Source organism: Montipora capricornis, chromosome 3, assembly GCF_036669925.1.
Source record: "Montipora capricornis isolate CH-2021 chromosome 3, ASM3666992v2, whole genome shotgun sequence".
Lineage (NCBI taxonomy): Eukaryota > Metazoa > Cnidaria > Anthozoa > Scleractinia > Acroporidae > Montipora > Montipora capricornis.
This window is the reverse complement of record NC_090885.1, coordinates 27,461,412-27,466,411: the sequence shown is the minus strand read 5'-3', so window position 1 is coordinate 27,466,411 and position 5,000 is coordinate 27,461,412. Positions and strand designations below refer to the sequence as shown.

The 5,000-nt window shown below is 40.8% G+C and overlaps 1 long non-coding RNA gene across 1 annotated transcript; it reads right to left on the bottom strand.

Annotated features, from left to right (window-relative positions):
• Positions 1 to 3,077: 3,077 nt before the first annotated feature.
• Positions 3,078 to 4,445, bottom strand: LOC138042740 (uncharacterized). The gene is made up of 2 exons (XR_011131076.1): positions 4,315 to 4,445; positions 3,078 to 3,631 (listed from the first exon to the last, which is right to left on the bottom strand). It is a non-coding gene; the product is annotated as an uncharacterized lncRNA (long non-coding RNA).
• Between the last annotated feature and the right edge of the window lie 555 nt (positions 4,446 to 5,000).

Genomic DNA, 5,000 nt, shown 5'->3' with positions numbered 1-5,000 from the left:
GCAAATACATATTAATTTGCCCCTGAGCAACCCAGGCGGACTGAATTGTTGTGGTCAGGCTCTCGAAATCAGCGTAAATAACAAAGGGAACTCGTAGCCTTTTTTTGGAAATCCTTAAACTGGAGAAACATGTTATCCTCATTGGGCAGCTCTATTCTCTGAGGTCCATGCTGACTACACAGTGGCTTGTGGTCTTCAAGTAGCTATTCCCGCACAAAGCCGTGAAGACAATAAGGGCAGTACTACATTTGAGCTTTGTGCCTTGTTTGACTGGAAAGAAGTCGGTTGAGATTTTTGATGAGGCAGTAATGACGTTTCTCCCCTTTGGAAAACAACAGCAAGTTGACTTGCACGGGAAACTCGCGTTCTTTGGTGAGGTACACGGGGAACAAATCTCCTCCTTCAAATCCAAACATGTTGATGGCAATCTTGTTTTGCTTCTCAAACTTTGGGATCTTGCTGACAGTTACAGGACACTCAATACTATCCGTGGTGACTTCATTCGCGTAGAGTCGGTAATGATGAATTCGCTCTGGGTTAGCTTTGCGTTGGATGGGATGTAAAGCCGCCAAAACGCTCCACATGAAGCACTTGCTATCCTCGTTTTCAACGTTAATGATAATTTTTTGGGTAAAGGCAAATGACTAGAAACTTTCAATGGTTTGTACTGAGTTACTTTCAAATCGAGGTGCAGGATTTGTGATAGTGTCCAATCACTTCCATCCTTCCGATACGTTGAGAAAGCACTTAAGTAATGATCCGTGTAAGATGGATAGCAATTTCCTTTGTTATGCGGCAACGGGGCTTTCCCCACATAGGAATGTTATCATTTTTACACAGAGAATGCATAAACCTACAGGAAAGCCGTTAACGCAATAAAATTCATTTACAGCCCACTTTGAAAGGGCGCTTTTTTGTGTTAAAAGATTTTGACCAATCACAAGAGTTGATCAAAACAAAAGCCAAGAAACGTTTACAATTTTACATGTTCCCCACATACGATTTCTGTGGAATTTATTTAAACTGAGACCAGATGAAAGATGGAAGATGGTTGGAAAGTAAGGATGAATATAATACTGCTTTTATGAAGTTTTGTTAGCTTTTGCTGTTTAAGCCAATCAGAAGTAAGTACAGACTACAGAAAAGTTATCACCTTTTTGCATACCAATTGAATGCCAACATGTTCGTTGCCGTTGTTGCTACCGTTCTTATCTGGACCGTTTCTTAAAATCTTCTGGCTTGCTTCGTCGAGCTGTTTTTCATCTTCATGGTAATCGTTCACGGTTGTCATGCAAAAACTGCGAAAATGAGGTTCTGAGATCTCGTCAGAAACATCTGCTTTCGGTTTGATTAACTTAACTTGAACACTCACGAACCACCTGAGTCCTCTCTTCGTTGTTAGTTCTTGGCTTAGGCGATTGACCAGTGACTTTTTCTAAAGGTGTAATAACATCCTGAAGTCGTGTTTCTCTTGAGTTCGAGGCTTTAACTTGAAGCTTTTCAGGGAGTCTTTCATTGCGGTCGTCAAAGCGCAAGGATTCTCAGAACAACCAGTATCTTCGCCCGAGTGTACATTATTCCCCTCCGTAGTCGTATTGACCGTTGCGTCATCCCATCTCGATTGTTTTGCTCTCTGCTCTCCATTTTCCTCTCCTTCGAGATATTTTCGCTTGCCGCCGTCTCGACGTTCCTCAAACTTCTCAAACTCGCATACCTTCTGGTGTTCCAAACACTTATCATGGCGATAGAACTTTCGAGAAAAAGAATGACATTGGTGAGTTCTCTCTTGAGAAGGTTTCTTCATGTGGCGCTTCAATGCATCTTTTCGATTAAAGGCATCGCCACACCGTTCAGAAGTAAAAGAAAAGTCGCCATGAATCGTCCTCTTGTGCCGCCTTTCTCACAAATTTCAGAGATGATAGCCATTTTACGAAGGAAGAGTTCTTCTTTGATCCACACTCTGCTAGCACTCGCGTTGAAATGAACGAATGTTTCCCTAATTTATCTTGTTTTAATTGCTAATTTAACTGGCTGAAAATAGTTGTTATTGCGACGTCAATTGGCATGTTCAGGCGTGTGGACATAGCTCATTGTGCAGTTTGTATATGTGCAATCAATTGTGACGATCCCGTTCAAGTTATTAAACCATTATATTCTCATCGAAAACAATAAGGACTCTTAGTATGTGCGCAATCAAGTGTATCAGTCCCGTTGAAGTTATTAAATATTTAATTGACGTCTCATAGAAAAGAAAAGTGTTATTGGGTTTACGACAACTCTAACGCAGTAACATCATGTGAGGAAAGGCGAAAAGTTGAAAAATAGCTTTTTAACCCGTTTGGGGGAAGGATTGGGGTTAAGGGTTAGGGGCGAAAGATGTGGATCGAATTGCTCGATCCACATTATCCACTGATCCACCCGCCGCAGAACCCCCACTTAGTATACTACTCTTGTGCAAATAACATCGCTTGGCGTATCCTTGATTTATAAACACAAATGATCATCCAATTGAAAAAGCAACGCAAATTTATGATTACATTGCCTCACACTTCCTCCTTCATACGAACAGTGAGCTCGATGAACCGCTGCTTGATTATCTTCTATTTCCTTTAAGATTACTACCAAGAGATGTGGTTCGTTACTCTTTTTGAGAGATCGATAACAAGGAGCTTTCACGTAAAAATCTCTATATTCTTCGGCGGTGTAAATGTCAAAAGATACACCTAGAGAAAGAACTTGTGGCTTTTCTCCACGGCGTTTCTTTTTTCCTCCGCGATTTAACCAGTCTAAGCAAGAGCCACAGTCGATTTTTGGAAAATTCCTCAAAGATTTTGACCAACTACTGGTTCCATTTGCAAGAGCACAGCAGCAACAACGAACATGGTGCACACAGCATATGCACGCAGAGGCCATCTTGGATAGATGTAAACACCCAATTCAAGTAACGTGACTCGTTAGGCGAATTTGTCTCTTTAAGTTGCATTGGTGGGTTGGGTTAATGAGGGGTGGGGGGAGAGGGTGGAGGTTCTTAGAAAACGCACTAGCCTTAAATCTATTATCCGAACGGCCAGATCAAATTTTTAATCGTCGCCTTGACGAAGTACTTTTATTTTAATAACTTGACGTTTACATCTTATTTCGTGTATTATGCACGTGAAGCGTTATTTTATCCGCACGTATCGTCGCATTTACAACCTGTTACAAAGCTGCGATTACATGATGTGAAATATGTCTTAATAGGTACACATTTTCTATACCCATGGCATGGAATAGCTGACTGACAATGAACCAAGCTTCTATCACGACAAAAGTGAACTAGCACACCCGAACCATTACAACTATCAGATTTCCATTCCTTTCTTTCAACGCATCCATTCTGACTTCTCTGCACCATCGTTTTGAATTTGTCAGATACCGAACTGATTGAACCGTCCCTAAATTTTCCTGCGGCGTACTGATCTTTCAGAACATGAAACGCTGATTTGGGAGATGTTTCTTTGCGTTTCTCTTCTGGTTGATCACCGACAGCTTGCAAATGCACGTCATCCGCTAAACCCGACAGCGATGATTCCGTGTACTTTTCTCCTTCTTTTGCCAAAGAAAACGGAGTGCAAAGAACAAAAATTGTCACCTAAATTTGGAACAAGAAAGTAATTATGATGTTACAACAGTTATACGGCGCATGTTCTCTGTAAAGTTATTCTGATGGATATGCTAGACCACACTACTAAAAACTAAACAAATTACAAAAAAGGAAGGCCTGATAAATTCCCGATTTGATTAATGAAGCAGTATTCCCCTTCAGTTACTTTAAGAACCTGACAGTTCATCTCGATAGCATGCGCAGCTGGATTCCAAATTCCAAAACGGACCTCCTGCGGTTTGGTGAAAGGCTGAACCAATCAGTCAGCGGGAAAGGAAGGGGAAATATTGTGATAGCCGGCTAGTTTGGATTGTGGAACAAATGGCGCAAGCATGTTAGCAAGCACATGGTCGAGTTGGGGGTTTCTTATGATTGGTGTGGACAATGTGGGATTTTTCGGAACTGCTTTAAACCACTCCCTCCACCTATCAAATTGATCTAGATGTCAGTGTGTCAAACGCAAAATTAAGCATACATGTAACGAAAATCAGGAGCTCTTCTACGTGTAATTGATGAGTACTGCCAATGTACTTCATGTGAGTTTGCACCTCAACACGCGCTGTCTCATTCTAACTGGATCAATGCTTCGATCCAGGCAAAGTCCTATCAAGACGATTTCAGTAACCTACAATTAGGAATACGGGCAAGTCCCTTAGGAGAAGGTAACTTACGTATCTGAAAAAGAACATGGTTTTTCCGTGTCGCATCTTTTGAGTAAAAGCGGCTGTGTTCAGTCTAACTTTCGAAGAATAATGACTGACTGACTGATCGACTCTTCTCTTTTGTACTTGTACCCTTCGTGTGCTACCAGATGGCTTTTAATGCGTATTTTTCCAGTTAAAGTAATTGCCGTCTCAACTGAGTGAAATGATGTCATAGACACCAGTCTTAATATTTCTTAATGATCGTGGTTTAAGACACATTCACTCTAAACCACCTGGCGCTTTAAAGCAACGTGGCCTTGCCGAATATGCTTTTGCATTGAAACTCAAAGACAATTGCTGGAGAAAGTATTCATCCTCATTCAACATTTCACTCGATGGTCCTAAAGTGGCTTCATTTCATGATAGCAATCTTTTTGTGCAATACTGCGAATTATCATTATCTGTCTTTTGGGGAAAGAAATGAGGAATTAAGTGCAAGGGGATGCATTAATGGACGAGCTACTGTTACTAATATTATATCATATTTCTTGACTAGGTTTAGTTTTCAAATAATTCCAGTCACATTGCTCCCATACTGTGTATACAATGACCAGTCGATTACTACTGTGAGTTGGTTATTATATTTTCTTTATTTTTCCTTGTTGTAATGTCTTACATGTTTGGATTCTTGTGAGAGGACAGTAGCAGGTGCG